Source organism: Rhyacophila brunnea, unplaced genomic scaffold (genome assembly GCF_057557595.1).
Source record: "Rhyacophila brunnea isolate RB1 unplaced genomic scaffold, BYU_Rbru_1.0 scaffold_16, whole genome shotgun sequence".
In the NCBI taxonomy this organism is placed as follows: domain Eukaryota; kingdom Metazoa; phylum Arthropoda; class Insecta; order Trichoptera; family Rhyacophilidae; genus Rhyacophila; species Rhyacophila brunnea.
Genome location: NW_028232816.1, coordinates 22,720,567 through 22,740,378, shown reverse-complemented (window position 1 = coordinate 22,740,378; position 19,812 = coordinate 22,720,567). Strand labels below are relative to the sequence as shown.

At 28.3% G+C, this 19,812-nt stretch overlaps 1 protein-coding gene across 1 annotated transcript in view; it reads left to right on the top strand.

The window, feature by feature from the left end:
- Window positions 1-19,812, top strand: part of LOC147074537 (limbic system-associated membrane protein-like) — a 307,711-nt gene that overhangs the window by 184,908 nt on the left and 102,991 nt on the right. The gene's annotated exons all lie outside the window — the stretch shown is intronic.

Sequence of the window (19,812 nt, the reverse complement as noted above, 5' to 3'; positions counted from 1 at the left end):
TATTAAAAAAAAAAAAAATAGCCTCAAATATAAAATATTGGAGATAAAGTTTACAATATGTACAAAACACGTGTTTTCGTTTTAAATACAATGGTGAATACAAAGTTATAGATAAATTGTATAAAATAAAACCATATTTTTTAAATATTTCTGACAAACTTTTCTTTAATTATTTTTCATTCAAAGAATATTTTAAATTTCAAAGAAGAGAAAGTACTTCACAATTTAATACTTCCAAATCTTACATTTTTACATAAATCGAAAGTGTTTTGTAATTAAAACTAACTGAAAACAATTTAATGATTGTAATTAACTCACAGCTTTTTTTATTTTCGCTGACCGTCAAAAATATAAGCAGAAATATTGTCAATTTGTAATACTGCCTGACCTTTTAGCGGCTTGATAATGAAATTTGGGATTTCGCTCCCGTCGAAGGAAATTTCGTTAAAAGTTTTCCATTAATATTCATATTCGAGGAGTGAAATATAAATGTATTAGAAAACATTCGACTACGCAGTGATATTAATTCCACTCAGAAAGAATAATTATGTTTTATTGGATCCATTAAACTAATCTATTTTTCGAATATGGGAAATATTAAAATAATTAATCAAATTCTTCACGTATTAAAAATATATTTTTCTAATCAAGTAAGTTTTTGATAATGGTATTAAATAATCGACCTTCTACCAAAACTGGAATTATATAACTAATACTTATAGATGCTAACCAACAAATTATTACACACTTAGTATATAATTTTATGGCTGATATTATTATTTATTATTACTAATCCAATTTTTAAAAAGAAAATTATTACGTTCTTTTTTAATCGTATAATAATATTTAATTGACCAATTTATACTTTGCTATGCATTATATATATATATATTTTATATGTATATTTTATATTTTTATATGGTATATTTTTTTTAATAAATCCTGTATTATGTAAAATACACACCTATATCGATTACCTAAGCATAAGATAGGTAGATAGAGCAAGTTTGGTATTAAATCGGTCACTGGTATAAAACGCACTCTACGGTAGTGTGCGGAGTAACAACGTAGGTTTCGCACTTCAGTCACAGAATACGCATCATGTGCACTTAGTCCACGCAAATAGTCTTCTTTTTTTGTTTTTTAACCACATCCGCCCTTTAATTGGAGGATATGAATACCACACGACGTCACCAAGAATTCCTACCGCTCGCCAGTCTTCATGCATCATTCCAGATTATGCCAGCTTAGATAGAATTTTTCGGAATCTGGTTATCTTAAAAAAAGGCAGACCAATTGTAATTCTCTTCACGTATCCAAACCAGGTCAAACGTTACATCTATACTCTCAGTGTGATGAAAGGCTGCTTAGTCTACTCTCTTATTTTCCCGTTACTCCTAACCATACCAGTGCACACCTATACACAGGTATCCATTAGAAGCATCGGTTCTCAAAACTCAGTATACGGTTGTTTTGAGCCTTCGTAAGGTGCCATGGCTTGCTACTATAAAACAGCATTATCAAAACCCAAGCATCAAATAGGCAGTCTTTGATTTTAACAATCGTGAATATTGCAATATCTATTTATATTCGGATAGCAAGTTCTTTTTACAAAGTGCCATATCTCACGATGTACTCCCAAGTATTTTAAACTGTTGACATTCTTATTTTTTCCCTATGTCAATCAGGAATAAATTTGAATCTGAACAGGTACTATTGCCACGTAAAATATACCAACATGTGGCTATAGTTGGTGATTCTGTCATATTTTTAGAGTTGTATTATCGATTAAAATGATAAAATTAAGCTTCTGTATACACCTAATCAAGTCACGAGGGCATAAATTAAACGTTCCATATAAGTTTGAGCATCCTACATGTATTGTAACTTTACTAGAAATAGAACCAGAAAACCCCGGTGTGATAAGCTAACGCCTTGACGACCGTTATAATATGTTACGGAAACGATTATATATAATATTTTCACTCTGTGACCTAGCCCTAAGTAACATATTATTATCTTGTACTGTCAGGGGTCATAAATGGATGCCGTTTGAATTTTTTTGAAACACGTGATTTGCGCAACAAAGCGTTATCAAAATTTGACATTATCTGGTCCCTTTGTTTTAATATTGAAAGCGAAATTGTTTGGAAAGATACTAAAAATGTGAAAACATTTTCACGCAAAATTTAATAAGAAAATAATCACCAGCTTTATGGAAAAGGCCCACACATTTTTAAGTATGTTTAAACTTCCTGTTTTATATTTTAAAAAAACACCGAATTTGTGTTGTATTAACGCTGTAAAGATCATATATATTTTTATGTGATAATTTCAGGGTAAAGTTATATCACTTTAATTAAAATTCCCTCTAAAAAGATTTATTTAACTGTTGGCGAAAGTAACTCACGGTGTATTTGATTATTTCCGTTTCCTTAAATAAGAATCTAAAATTGGGTCTTCTAAGTAAGCAGGTTGTCATATTTTAAGCTGTCTCTATATATTAGGTATATTATATGATAACTTTACGAACCAAAATTTAAACGTTTTACACTTATATCAAATTATTTTTAGTCAGCGTATATTATATTATACAAGCTTCGCTTAATGTAATCGAAATGTCAATATTTATTTTTCTACTCAATTACTACTAAAAGCAATAATTTAAAGTATTACATAGTATACGATTAAAAAAAATATTGTACATCTTTACGTTTAAGTATACATCATTTTTATAAACCAATAACCTAATTGCATTAATTCAATTAGAGATTTATTTATTGTTTGAAAATACTTATATAAATATTTTTCCTTAGTCTGCTTTTAATAATTGAAGAATTCTAAAGTTTCTAGGGAGTATCAGGTTCTAATTGAAATTTACTATTTAGTTAACAAGAAATATTTTTTAAAGCCGTAATAAAGAATACTCTTCAGTTTTAATTGTAATATTTAGAATTATTATTTCTAGGAAACTTATATTAAGAATACATCCACATTTTATTTATAAAGATGGAAAATATTTTTTCTATCTCTGCAAAAATATATCTGACATAATATTATTACGAATACAAAAAAAAATCGGTGTGTGTACTTATGTACGCGCGTTAGAAGTTACACTTCTTTGGCGTAACAAAACAAAACTTTTGATAACCTAGATTCTTCGACTAGCTCTTAGGACGATACATCAGTGAAACGGCAAATAATTTTCAACTAAATGCGCGACGAAATTTTGGACTCGCTGGCATTAACTCGCTTAAATCGTGTAAAAATGACTAAAAACGTTACTCATTTACTTGAAAAATAAAACATTTCAATAAATATATTATTATTGTTACTAATAGAACAATAAACAGAACATCAAATGGACGAATGTTATATTTATATGACAAATTATATTTCGATCGGCATGCGTCATTTGCACCCGCGACCCGCAATCCACGCATCGCCTAGCCACGCTCTTTTTAGACCATGCCTCAACTGAGGTATAGCCTTAAAACGGTCCGCTTATTGAAGCGCCGTTGGCTTAATTCTATAAATTTTAACTTATTATATTACTAAATTATTTAATTATTTATCGTTTTTTTTATTTTTAAAGTAAAAACTGCCACTATGACGTTTAATCGTTTGTTTAAGTATGGAATTGCAAATGGCCGATAATGATAAATTCGCTGCATAGACAACGGAACAATTCTAAACTATAATATTATACTGTATAATCGTCACGATTGTAGTTTCATACTGTGGCGTAAATGTAGTGCGTTCAGCTGATAACTGAACAATCGTTGGTTCGAATCCAATCTAGTGCGTTTTTTTTTTGTGTGAAAAAATAAATTATTTGTTACATGTAACACGCCAAAAATACACTTTGATCTGATTTCCCAAACGCGCCAAAAAAATTATAACTTCAAAAATGTTTTTGTTTCATTTTAAGAGAACAATAATCTACAGGCGTTAAGCTTTACCGATTAAGCTACGATTATTGTTTCAAGTTCTATTAATATGTATGTTTATAAGATTATCCAAAATTATGCTAATTAAATAAGTTTAAAACTCTTTAATAAGAGGACCAAAGTAAAAATGATAATATTTTCTGTCTTCGGTACTATTTTTGTATCAAATATTAACTACTAATAATTTAAAACTTAACAATATTAATATATATAATATAAATATATATTATTTTATAAATACCTATTATTTTCTTATTCTTCTCCATTGGAAAATTTATTGTATCAAGATACACTTGATAAAGAGAGCTTCTTTTGTCAATTATCTTATATTACACAATCAAAGCCTTTCTTGTCTACTTTGCATTGGTCTATTTTGGCATCATAATACTTTAGCGAAACTGTTATTCGTCAGTTTTATCACATAATGTTACCAAAATATACTTCTTTTATTTCTCGAATGTCGTCAGTAAGTGTTGTTGTTGACTATTTATATTATCCATGACCCATATTTTGCTATTTGAATGCTCGTTTTATCTCAATTCGATAGAATGGGGATTTTTTTTCTGGAATTCTAATTATATAATGAAAGTAATATTGAGTCGATTACTATTATATTGCCTCGGAAAATTTTTTCATTTTGATTTGATTTCTCACATATTTTTATTTATCATTTTTATTTAAATAATAAATGAATAAAAATTAAGCCATTAAATAAATTCCTTTTTAATCACTGCAGTCAGTGTAAGATTATTTATTTAAGATAGACAAATTCTCAAAATAATTAACTCAAAAATTTAAAAATACTTCTGAGAAAATATAAAATAACCAATTTAGAAAAAAATCTTTTCGAAAAAAGTAAGACATATCGTATCAAACCTGCATCTCTCCGGTATTTTCAAAATTATGTATGCTCAATAATTAAATCTTGTGAATTATTCGTTGAATAAAAAAAGTAATCATGTAATAAAAAATATTAGCAAGTTCAAGAAAGCTACAATACTAAAATATCTTGAGTGATCCGTGACTTCGGTTAGTAGTTAAAGTAATACCTACTTTGATTTAAAATACTAAAGCCAATATAGGCAATAGTAGCACAATTTAGAAAGCGCTTCAGAAAGTATTATAAGAGCCATTAGTTAAAATTTGTTGTAATTAAGTATTGTACCTTTAACATAGTGGTATATGTGCGTGGGCACGATACCCGAGAGATGAGGTTCAATTCCTGCGGGGGTTTCTTACTTTTTTCAAAAATATTTTTTCTATTGGTTAAAATATGTTTTCTCAGAAGTGTTGTCAAAATAATTATGTAATGTATGTTAAATAGTTAGAATGTAAAATTCTTTAATCTTGTAAATTTTTCATTGAATAAAAAAAGTAATAATTAAAAATTAAAAAAAAATCTTTTTGTTTGTAAAACTAATAAATAGATTATTTTGTTAAAAAAAAATTGTATGCTATTTGAATTTAACCATTAAATGCATGATAGTCACCATTTAATCTGTATATTATTTATCTGATTGATTACATATTTAATATAATTATTATAGTCTACTTCATTTATTATATCATTCATCAAAAGTGTACCGTGCATGTCCCTACTAGGATGTGAGAGCATGCACCAGGCACCACGTCAGCGAGATCGCAGAATATCATAAATGCTCAGTATCTAGAATCCTACGTGTAACCTCTCCTTTCCCCCCCTTAGCATCTACACCCACCATCACAATCACTTACAGTCCACTATGAAAACGCGCAACCAAAATATAAACATATTATATGTTTTCATCTGAGCATGATATTTTTGCCAATCGGCGCTATCTTTAAAATCAATCGATAACATTAAAAATGAAACATGTGAATCAAAACTATAACAATTTTTCCAGGACACTTTGCCAAGTTTTTAAATGAAATTTCATTCACGTAAAAATTATAAATATTAACACAGTTTGCTGCTGAAAAACAACATTATGCAAATAAAGGATAGGATTTTTTTATGATTTCATTTCCTCCATTTTACTGTAAAATTTAATTAATAATTATGTGAAATGGGTACATAATATTATTTGTTTTCAATTAAGCACACATGTAATGTGGAGTGGCCGCTCTGCCGCAGCAACCTAACCTTAATTATAATTAAGGTCTTGAGATCGTGAATCAATAGTGAGGTATATTACCACTTGGTACCATATTATTAAATAAGGTTTCAAGCGTTTTCGAGAATGTGAGCGCTACATAAGTATATAAAGAAGATATTTATTAGAAATGACACATTTTTTTTTTTTTTTTATATAAAATATTATATATAAATATAAAAAATATTTTTAAATGTATTATAACGTTGTATGAAAACCAGAAATTTAGAGTAACGAACCACCATATTTTTTTTAAATTTATATATTATAGTCATCATGATTTAGCAAATGTTAGAATTTTACGTCTTTTAGTATACAACAATAGACACAAACGGTAAAAGAATTTGTGACAGAGAAAATTACCAGATAATCGTTGATTTTCGTATATATTTTTTATTACAACGTTTTTATTAGTTCGTATTCTTGTTTGTCCAGTAGTTTTTTGTGCAGTTCAAAGCATGCAATCAATTTTTAACTGACTTTCCGACTAGTAAGACATTTTAAACTTTTAGAATATATCAGAACCCGATGCCAATGCATTCTTTCAATACTTTTAGCCATCTTTAAGCAGAATTGAATTAATTTTCAGTTAATTCTGTTTTTTATGGAAAGTTATTTCATAAAAATCCCTAAAAAGTAAAAGACTATTATTGGTTGCTATATGGGTAGTCCTAGCAACTAAATTATTACTATGTACGTGCGTTACCATGGAAATCAAAATGAAATGTCAAAATTACATTTCGGTATTTTATATTAATTTGTTTGTTTGTTTTTATTTACTTCATATCAAGTACGTTTGAGCATAATGAGCATTATAATTCAACAGAAAATATAAAAATGTTGTAGGTATATAAAAAGTTCTTTTTATCTTGTAATTATTGATTAATACTTAGTCTTCTATGGATTATCTTGTAATTATATTATATTTAAAAGTAATATATTATTTATTCTCACCGTTTTCATTGAATTCCTTCTATCATATATTGGCATATCATTATGATTTTAATTTAAAAAAATGAGTATGTGCGCAATTTGTACAGTATATAAAAAGGCTACAATCCATTTTCCTAAACTCGCTATTATATCATTGTTCGAATCCAGCTAAAGCGGACCCAGAATTTATTTTGAATACATTATATATCTTGTAAGTAGTTAGTTATTTGAAATTCAAAGTGGCATTTTCACACTCACCCGTCAGAAACTATCTGATAAAGTCGTAGTTTTGGGCGTAGCGGTTAACTAAACTAGAGCCGGGGTCATTTGGAGGAATGTTACAGACTCGACTCACGCGTGCTACGACGTGAGGTCTACGCCGTAGCGGCCTGTTATTTCAAAGTTTACGCCAAGGGCCGGATGGGATGTATTCTAACTTTTTGCGCATAGTTATAGTTGTTAATATATCATAAACTTTATAACTACCTATGTATTCAACTTGTAAATATATAACCGGAGTTATCACTATAATGGCATTGAAACATTTCATTTAAATTGAGTCAACTTAAGAGAAGCAAAACATTGTTTCACTCCTTCTCATTCCGCCCTTTATTAGAGATCAGCCATCATAAGAATTATCTTTGTTTGACCTTTTGCTACTTGAAATACCTTGACGACAATTTATGTGTACACACCATGGAAATTCTTATGCCATAAAATGTCATTGTCAGCTACGTTTACCGTTGATCTTTCTTTAGATAATAATTTGGGGAATACTGTACCAATATACTTTGAGATTATGGTCAACTTAATATATATTTATATTCATTTATACTACATATAACATCTCGATACTATGTCATTTGATAGAAAACATTGACATTTGACTAGCTTATTACACAAAGAACATTAGTCAAAACAAATGATTTTCCAGAAGTGTGAAGAAACTTTCCATCTTGAATAATAATCACAAACAGAGTAGGTATATAAAACTATAATTTATGAAACGTGATATACAAATATAATAGTTAAAAGAATGAGAGAGAAAAACCAAACACAGCAACTCTTTGTCATATGTCTTAAAATACAACTATTTCTCGAAAACCTCAGCTCTCTGTGATATATCCTGATTTAACATTCATAACTCATTACCATCAAATATAATTTGTAAATATAAATTCATATTTTTTCCTTATAATTTTTAAAAATATTTCAAATAATGTCGATACAATTTTTTTTAAACATACTTTTCATAATTATTTATTGAAACCTTATACTCATTTAAATGTTAAGGCTACAACGGCTATAAATTACTTTAGAATTCAAGTTAAATTATGAATTTTCTGAATATGGGGAAATAGAACTGTCATGTCATTTACAGAAGTGAAGCCTATTATTTCATGTATCGAGAAGCATATAAAAATAAGCCCAAATACTTTTTCTATTAACTCTACAATCCGGTGGCATTTTTTTAAAGAGATAGTATTTATTTAAAAAAAAAAACTGTAATTTTACTTGTATTAAAATATACTAATTGAAGAGAGAATATTTTTGATTTATTGCAACTGCAGAATAATGTTGCCAAGAATATAAAACTCCAAATCAATAATCTAAGCAAAAATAAATTCTTCTATGGCTGCATAAAGTATATCACTTAAAATAAATAGCTTTACCTAAATCATATAAAGTCGATTCAGTCATTTGTCTGAGATCATACACTTTTCCTTAAAATGATATTATTCAAGAAGTAGGTGAGTAAAAAAACAGTTTAAATCGGGATAAACTTCTTATTTTGGCCTAAATTCTCGGAAACTACGTCGTTCAATTTTCTATGTTATATTCTATCTTATTCTATTTTTTATTTTTAAAAGTTTTCTTTTTTTAGTAAATGCATTTGCAGTGATTCTATCAAAATTAAGTTGGTTAAACTCAATAGTTATCACAAAATATTATTTATAATGATGTGCGTTAGAATATATAGGAGAGTAACGCAAATAATTGCATTTCGCATACTTCTCTCATCAGGAATTTTCCGACGATGTTTAAGAGTATTTTTTTATGACAAACAACTTCTACTACGGTCTGCAGAAATATTTTAATATTTTCTCAAAGAAAACTTATTTACATAAGATTTTATAAAACTATCATCGAACATATACTGGTCTACAGATCTGAATGCTGGAAATGATTGAAAAACAAGAACGGAACCTTTATATCGTTTATAATATAGTTTTTTTTCTGTGCCTTCACATTTTTACGACCAACAAAATTTAATCTGGGCTGTCATAAATCCAGCCCTTATGTGGAAGTTTGCATGCCTCTGTCGTGTAGTATTGGATCTCTATAATATGACTCACGGTACCAAACCCATCCGCATTGCCCGTGAGCAGGGTCTATGAGACGGTGGGGGCTCTTACCTTTGACTGCGCGTGCCTAATTTCTTCTCGGCAATTTTGAGCACCGGGACAGCAAAATAATTATACTCTGGTATTTCATATCAGGTTCCGATAAATTTTACTAAACGACATCATACACTCTGATAATGACCTTAAATTGTCCACGTGTTTGAGGTTAATATTAACGCTACGTTGCCCCAATTATTTCACGATATAACGTAATTAGTAAGTAATGGCGGGCGACTACCACTTTATTAAATTACTACGCACGTTATTTTTGAAAATCGATATGGTTACATATTTTCCATTTAAAAATAACTTTTTATTAACACCTCGTATACTCTAATCCAAAAACAAGCTTACTTAACCAATTGCTGATTGTTTATGAAAGTGTTTCAAAATTGACTTTACTATGACAACGGATCTTTAAACTTTAATTAATTTATAAACTATTTATTTTATTCAAATAATAATTCACTAGATTTAAGAATTTAAGATTCTTTATATTTAACATACATCATTTTAAAACAAACCACCACAAAAAATCTTTTTTTAGAACAAAATTCGACACCCAACAGGAATTGAACGTGTAACCGCTGGATTTGCGCCAGCGTGTTTTAATTACGACCATTTTAATTAGTGGTTCTTACATAAAATGTTTATTGAATTGCGTTATAATATTAGTTATCGGTTTTTGTATATTATTAATCAAGGTACAGGTAAAGAAGGCTCAATTCCAGTTGGGTGTATTGTATTTTTTCTAAAAAAAAGTTTTTTTCTACTTGTTATAATATGCATGAAATGTTTTCAAATTATGTTTATTTAATTAGGTATGACATAATATCTTAAAAATGGTAACAATTTGAAATGTTTCTAATAAAGTGTTACTACTTTTTATAATATGAACTTTTTATTTTAATGCAGACCGATCCAAAGATTTACATCTACTTAGGATAATCTATGTGTATGGAAGTGATTTCAATACAAAATTGAATTTCATCTTTCTATAAAGTGATAAAACTAATTAATTCAAGGTTTATTCATGGTTTGAATCGTTTTAAACTAAGGAAGCAATAATATATATAATATATTATATGAAGCACCTAGTTTCAAAAGCCTCTAAAATGGTTTTTGAATTTTTTTGAGTTAGATTATGTAGTTAGATGGATATTTTTGTGAGCTATATGATGGCCTAAGATTGAACTTTAAAAAACGTCAAAATTTGTCAATACGGATGATCAAAAATTAGGGTAAATTTCAAAACTCGCTAAAATGGTTGGGTGTGCTTTTCAAATACCGCTAAAATGGAAATCCAAAATACTCTTTACAATGTAACGAATTAAAAAATAAATACATAAATTTCACAGGTTTAATAGATATGATTTTTTCTCATTTTTCTCAAAACTACCTTAAACCGTTTTTCTCATTTTTCTCAGAACTACCTAAAATGGTTTTAGGGGCTTTTGAAACTAGGCGCTTCATATATCATATTTTAAAATGCAATATATAAATAAGTAATAATAGAGCAATTATTCAAATCTAAAGGTTCTTTTTAGAAAAAATAGATGAAAAGCCTTAAATTTGTAATTACAAGTAGTTAAGTTTATCAAACGTAAAAAAATACTTTTTCTGGTCAATTCTTTAATTATAAACATACCACATAAGCGTGAAGTTTAAAAAGTTTTGACAGAAAATATGACGTGGTTGAAACGACTGATACTGAGCGAGAGAAAACGATACAATAGGTTTAATGTAAGAGCAGTCGGAAATAGTAAATAGAAGAAATCGGAATCTGTCCTAGTTTAAGGTTAAATAAATCCTCTACATAGTATACTATTTAACAAATACAAAACTACGATTTTATAACAGTGAGACTATTTTTAATGTAATTAATAACATTATATCCACTTTGTGTTTGCAAATTATTCTCTAATGTATATTATGTTATTGTGAGTAGAAAAAAATAAATTTAATATAATATTTTTTTATGTAACAATTTATGGAAATAGACCTTACACAAAGTGTTAAATCCACATAATAATATTAGGAAATTTATTAAATTTTTAGGTTGGTAATTTACTGAGTGATAAATTATATTTGTTGGGTCACTACTGTGGTGTTCGATGTGTGGATTGAGGATGATGATGATGAAGTCAAAGATGTAGCAAGAGCGAGTTTTATTAGCAGCGTAACGATTGGTACCATAGTATAAATACAATGACAGTACATAATATAATCTACTGAGATACGAGTAGTTACGAGCCAGGTACTTGGATTCGAGTGACATTTAGATAAATCATTATTCGTTATTTATACAATCAAAAGTAATACATAAACATTATATTCAAGTATAATATAATTATATTGGACTAATTATAGAGTCAGCGGTTTAAATCGAGTAGCTTGTGAAATTTTATTTATTATTACAGTCATAAGAAAATATGATACTATGGGAAATGATTATTCGGCTAATTATCCATTGCGATACCGTATTTAATATCGCTAATCAATATGCTGATCCAGCTAACAGTTGTTTACTGGAATATGATTTGCTGAGAATATATTATTGCGGTCGAATAATTTGATACATTAAAAAATAGATATTCGATCGCTAATATACTGACTACATACTGAGACTGAGCTACATATTTAATAAAATAGTGTGATTCGTTTTCACCATAAAGATGCACGTATTAGATCATAAAAAAAATTATGTCATTCTAAGGACGCAGTCAAATACTTTGGTCTTTGGTAATTACTGTCTAATGTGTACAATATGGTTGATAATTTAAGTGTATTCATAATATATTCAAATTCGATTTTGCCATCGCACTAGTTTCAGTAAAGCTCTATTAGAGTTGAATAGATTTACGTCCAATTTTAAATAACATGATTATGTGTAAGTATGTATAAGTACATACAACATAGTTAAATTTCGTTTATGTGAGACTTTAGACCGCGATTTCTCCAACTTAAGTTACAGCCTATTATATAACAGCAAAATAAACATGGACACTCAATCTCATTTGCATTTAAATACACCATTAATAAACATATTCAGTAAAAAAAATACTATGACATTACTTATTTTTCCTTGGTGACAATTTTTATTTTAAGATTTTTTATAGAAAACTTAACACGTCATGATACGCTGCAATTTATTTACAGACATACTGCTGTAAAAATATATGAAATTAGTATTACAAGTTTAAAATGTGAATAATCCCAGCAAGAGAAATTGTGTTATTAAATGAAGTACATAAATAACAGGTCACCATTTTATTTTAATGATATTAAATTCTACATATTATAAAATGATAGATAATTCATGACTTTTTTACTAGATACCCTATACTCTGTAGGCTCCTTCGTTATTAACCAAAACTTTATGAGTGACGAAGCGGTTGAATGTGATATGTTTTCTTTATAAATAAGAAGCTTATATTTTATACACGATTGTTTCGTCTACATTATTATTTTTAATGGAAAACAAATATTATACTAACCTTTCTTTTGTTTTCACTCCTTAGGTGACAAGATGGCTGCTATATCCAGACGCAACACGACAACCGTCAACAATGAGGCAGCTATCTCAAAGAGCTCTTTCGAAAGTTTTCTGATAACAGCTTTCACTCTGATAAAGCTCGCTATCGACCTACGATGAAAGTGAACATCTAATAATATTTCCATAATCAAGTTTGGAACAAAGACCTTTTTAAATTAAACAAATAAACCTAATGATAAAAATATTATAGACCTACAGTGAAAATAATATTTTAATTAGACTTTATCAGAAATTTAACAAAGACCTTTTTAAATGGAACAAAGCATAAAGACAAAATTGATATAATGACCAGTGTTTTGTAGGTTTACTATTAATTTTCTTTATAACATTATAAAGATACTTTAAATGGAAAATTTATAGATATTTAACAATATGTGAGTGAAAATTATTGACGATAAAGAAAAATACAAATTCTTTAAACAATTATTGTACAGTAAAACTTAATACTTTTGTGAAGTTTGTTTAAGCTCAATAAAAACTTTGCTCAAAATGGTTTAAAAAAACTTTCACACAAATGAAGCATGAGTCTCATTTATATGTATAATTTTTCATAGTTTTATTAAAGTAAGTACAAAGTTGTTGACAAAAAACAACACACAATAAATACATATTGTTAGCCACCTACAAGGTAAATTATTGTGATAATATGTCGAAATCAATAATACTCAGGAAATTGTAAAAGCAGAAAAATCTAGTGTTGTGCAAAAATGAAATAATGTATAATACATTGTTAAGACAAAAAATGATGGTAAAGTTACATGCAAATCAAATCTCTTTACTGTAAAATCAGAAAAAAAATATTCAACAATAAAAAATTATACTTGTAATAATAAATTAAATATAGAGAATATTAGTAACATTTTAAAATTTAATAAAAGTTGAAAAAACTATTTATTGTAAAGAATTAATGTTAAATACCTCAAAATGAAGTACCAATTTTTTGTTCTTAATGACGTAATTTTTTCCATCACATAAAAATCAATCGTTCATATTATTGACGTATAAGTTAATATTTATCACATTATGTAAATAATATAATAGTTTATATACGATAAAATTAATATTGCCAAAGAATTATAATTCCATTGTTGTTTCATTAAAATAAATGTTTATATTGACATGTAAATAATATTATATTATTTATAAACATGTTTATTGATTAGGGCAAGCAATCATTTAATCGCTGTTAGTTTTCATATTAATTTAAAGTTTATAATGTACAAATCAAGAAAACTAATAAATAAATTTTTCTAAAAGATTTATTTTATTCCATCCAATTATTTACTTAATATAATTCCAAAAATTTTAAATCCACAAACACCTTTTACGAATTTAAACTCTTATTTTATTAATAGATAAGTAATATTTTTGCTCAATTTTGTTACCATCAAATATAATGTATTATGTTATAATATGAACACCAAAAATATTAAAATCATCTTAGTATTCCTTCATACAATAATATGTATTCTTCCCTCTTCATGCGGAACACCTTTGTTCTATCTTCATAGCATTTTATTCAATACATTTTATGTAAAAGATTTATTAAAATATAAATTTAGGAACAATAAGCTAATATTTTGATAATTATCAAAAATACTCATTCAACGTAAATTGAAAACAAAACAATACTCCATGAACAATTATATTCAGTAATTCATAATACTCAGTATGCTTCAATATTAAAACATCATTATTTATTATTAATGTTACATATTATTCTTGTATAGAGATGGCAAACCTAGGACAAGCAATATATCACTTAGTTATAGGCGCACTTTACTAATAATTTATTTTGCAACTGCAACTTAGGTATTTTATTGACGTTTGAACAATTAATTTATACAACAAAAAAGTAGAGAGAGTAGAAATAGAAAAGGGTTTCTTTCCATCTTTTATTTTTACTTATTGAGATATCTGTATATAATATTAACAAAATTTTGAACGGATTTTAGGGACATTAAACATTTTATTTTACTATGTTAATTCTGTATAGTAAGCTACCATGACCATTTACCAAATTAAAAATAATTAAGTTATTTGGTGTAATTTGAATATTATAAATATTGAATTATGTGGAAATGGAAATAAGTCTTTTTTACTTTTTATCTTCTCAATTCCAATAATAGTGATTATCAATATGCAGGTTTGTAAATAAAAAGTTATACTATTACGGAGTGTTTCCAATATTTTATTATCAATTATCATATAGGTGCGCACAATTTAATAAAAAAGTCTCTATTTTGACCATTTTGGGTGAACATATAACTGTAAACAACTATTTTTGTCAATGAATTATTTCAAATCGAAAGTAAAACATCGTCTATATAATGGTTTGGTTATTATAGGATATTCGAAGTGCTAGTCAAAGTGAACGCGCAGGCAGCGGGGCAGCAGCGGCATCTGAATCTCAAACGTATAACCGTGTGTGAAATGTCCAAAAAAAGACACTGTTTACTAACGTTTCACGCATGGATATACATTTGAATTGTACACACCGTCCCGCCGACCGCTAGTCTATTGTGTACTAGCACTTTCTTCATTAAATTCTACAATTCTTATAAACGCCAAAAAATACATAGTCACACTGAGTACCCTTATCAAAAAAAATGGCAAATAGTAATAATCAAAATATATTTATTTTTTCCTTTTATAGTACATAAAAATAATAATAAACGAAAAATAAAATTCATTCATAATAAAATATAAATATAATTAATAAAAGTTATATTATAAAATTAATAACCTTCATTATAATTAATGAGAAGAACGAAATTGTTTATATTGAGACAGATCGTCATAATTTGGTTCCCTGGTTGTTAATTTTAATCTAAAATGTGGTTAGACATCCAAAAGCCTGTTCCTTTTTTACTTAATGTCTACAAATACTGAAAAAGAAACTTCACATAGATATGAAGTTGAAAAAGACAAGATGTTTTTCAGGACTTTCTCTGTTAAAACTGGATGCGCGTGTTGGATTTGCAACCAGAATAATGTAAAAATACTTTCTACACTCCTTATGTTTATTTTTCAAGAATCCGTCTGAAGCTAATTCCAATAATTAATAATTGCTCTTCTTCCGCATGCGATAAACTTTCTACAATGGATGCCGTATTAATGCTTGTTGCACCAGGCGTAGCCAAACCCCGGTGCAGCGCGTACCCCCACCAAACTCTTTCCGTACCCCAGTGGGTACTCGTACCACATTTTTGGATACACTGCTATCATAACTTTTGACATATTTTTATTGAAATGCGTTCACTATCCCCTATTCTAGTATACCTATTGAGGTTATTTAATATATATTTAATATAATACAATGAACTATTCTTTTTGATATTCCCACTTAACTAAGAAGAAAATAACATTTTTTTTTAACAAATAATGTAAATTTATTCTTAAAACAAGTTTTCAGTAATTACCATGTAACTTTGCTAAATACACGTCAAACTGTCTTAAAAAAATCTTTTAGGCCAAAAATCTTTAAAACTTAATAGTTATGTTATAAAACATGAAAAAGAAGAAGCTTAAGTAGGTACTTACATATTTTTATTTTTTTTGAAAATACATATTTTTTTAAAGTTACCTAACTTTTTTTAGAGTAAATGACAATAATTTATTAATTAAATTTTCTCATAAAATTAAGAATAAAAGATGATGTTTTTATTTTTTAACCCTAAAACGTACTAAAGTAAAAACGTACCTAAATCTACGGGATGCTGGATTCTGGTATGACCTGGAACGATGCAACAAGACTGGCTAGTGACAGAAGTTCTTGGAGGCGCCATGTGGTGTCCATATGCTCCAACTAAGAGGTGAATATGGCCGAAGAAGAAGAAGATGTAAACACGTATTGAAGAATTTAATAAATTTAATTATCATAAGACGTGCTAATAGTATTAAGAGCGTACACAAGTGAAACGGTAAATAATTTTCAACACTATTTGGAACGAAATTTTGGCCACGTTTACATTCAGAAAGGAATAATCGACTTGTTTGCAGGTCAATTTCTTTTGTGATGGAGTCGGATGAATATATACTTAAATCGTGTAAAGATGACTAAAAAACTTTTCACATATTACTCGAAAAAGAAAACATGTCAATGAATATACTATTATTATTACGAATATAATAATAAACATAACATAAAAAGGACACATGTTGAATTTTTATGACAAATTATATTTCATTTGGCTCACGTCATTTGCATCCGTGACCCGCAATACGCGCATCGCCTGGTCACAATCTTTTTAGACCATGCGTCAGCTGAGGTATTTATAGCCTTAAACGAATACCTACTTTCTACAATACATTGAACGAATTTTGTATTTATTGCTTTCATTGAATATAATAAAAATCTCTTCATTATTAATGAGGCCTAAATCTTTTTCAAATTAGAATATAACATTAACACTTCAATAAAGATTATTTAAATATCTACGAAACGTAAATAATTTAAATCAACAGATTAATTTTAGGCCTTCTTCCTTTTAATATTATTTTTAACGTTCATCTTTTGTAAACGCTTATGTTGTTCGACACCGTAATTGCAAAAAGGGACGAACGGTACCATTAGCAGTATCCATTTTGGAAAACCTAATTCCATTAAGGGTTAATATATTTTTACCCACGCTTTTCTTAGCAAAGCCCCATCACAAAATAATTATCTCCGTATATGAATCTTCAACCGTACACATCAGTTTTTCCTGCATTGTTTATGTGCGATAGTGTTAGTGCACTGGTAACATATAGCTTAATAATAGTATAACGTGAGAACAATACACAGAAAGATATCTGACGGAAACATAATTGAGTTATGAAATACTTACCTATATGGTGTTTTAGAAATATATCGCACATGGAAAATAGCCAAATCCATGGAAAATCAGATGCATATTGAAAACAAGTTCTCGTCAATATAAATCGGATTGTATGATTTTAGTTTGTATATATTATAAAAAAACAGTGGATAATAATATAAAGATATCTTTTTATAAAGCAAATTGTGCAATTTTTTAGGTTATCTTGATGCTGGGGCAGGAGTAAATTATGATTTTAAATCAGTTCATTACTTGACGAAAGTTTTTTTATCGCGGTTATGTGCGTTTATGAAATAAGTTAATTAGTAAAAATTATGTCTACTTATTTTTGTCTGAGGCTTTAGGGCTTTAGGCTTTAGGTCCCCATCACGTTGGTGATTAATGGTGAAGGCTTCTTTATCATGCAATATGTTAAGCAATTCCTCGACTCTTACTTGTCATATTGCATGTTCTTCAACCAGCACATTACTTTCATGACACAAGATATAATATTATATTTCCATTTTCTCTTTGAAAGTATTTCCAAAACAAACCAATTACAATAAGTTCTATTTTTAGAAAAAATCGCACCGCGTTGTGATTTCTAAAATTGATGTTAATTGCGTGGGCACCTATCTTTCATTGATTTCTTGTGAGATAGTAAGCTAAAACATTAAAATATTTATACCAGCTATTTATAAATAATTTTCTAATTATAATTTCTATGTACCTACCTCCACTTACCACAATATATGCCAAAATTTGAATAGATTAGAAAACTTACGTAATATTTTGACAACAACATTAACTACCTACATTTGCACTGATTTTAATATTAATTTTGTAAATAAAATTAGCATAGAATACATTTTTAATGATACTTTTGTCCATCAGATCTCAATGTAATCGTAAAATACATAAGCTACATACCTACTACTTATTTTGACTACTAATAATTATTAACACTATAAATAGATTCACAAATTCTGGAAATTAGCCGCTTCTTGTGATCAAAATCAATTAAGCTGCCAATTAATTCGACAGTATTACTTTAAAACAGCGTTTATACGTAACGCCAACCTTTGTATTTAATAAAATTGGGTAGCTGCGCTTTTGTAGACTGTACGTGTAAAGGGGGTTAAGGATTTGGATATTGGTAAGGGACAGCAGAAGCAGGGGAGTGGCCAGGTATTAACCTTTGATGTTAAACTGGTTTAGACTGCTGGCCCTTGGAACGTTCTTCTGACTCCCGGATCCTGCATGCACACACTTGATTCAGATTACTTTCACATGAATCAACCGGTACTTTCTTTATATTGTGGAAGTTGACACTTAGTGTGTAAAGAATTTTTTGTTGGGTATATCATGGTAAAAGACGCAACGGCCGAACCGTAACTCGTGACTGAATGATTGCTTTCGTGAAGCGTGGCGATCGGTATGCAACACGGTTAAATCGTCACGTATGAGTCACCCAGTATGGCGTTTACAATGGTCAAACTGTAACAAGTCTTGACTCGTACTCGACGTCTTGACGTCTTGATGTAACTGACACTTTACCAATCACAGCAGACTGATGATACTGCAATTGAGTTGAGCGCTTGGACAGTGACAATAATTTGGATTAGAGGTAGAAGATAAATATTACGATGATGGTGACCATAATAATTGGCGCAACGAATGGGTAATGAGTAGGGCCGTCAAAAAAGTAACGATCCATTTTCTTTCAATTTGACAGCCCTTGTAATGAGGCAAATTTTTATTCGAAGTTGAAAAAAAAAATTTTCATTCAATACACATATACATAAATATAAGTAATAATATGTTGTAAGTATTAAAAAGATGGCTACAAATCATTGACAATCTAATTATAAATCTCAATAATATTATGGCTATATTTGAAGCCAGTGGCAAGAGTTCAACTCCCTCATCTAGTACAAAATCATAATAATGACGTTATTTTTTCAATATGCTTGATCTAGAATAAAAGCCTACTAAGTCAAATGACTAATAGATATTTCTTACAAAAAGAATATAAAT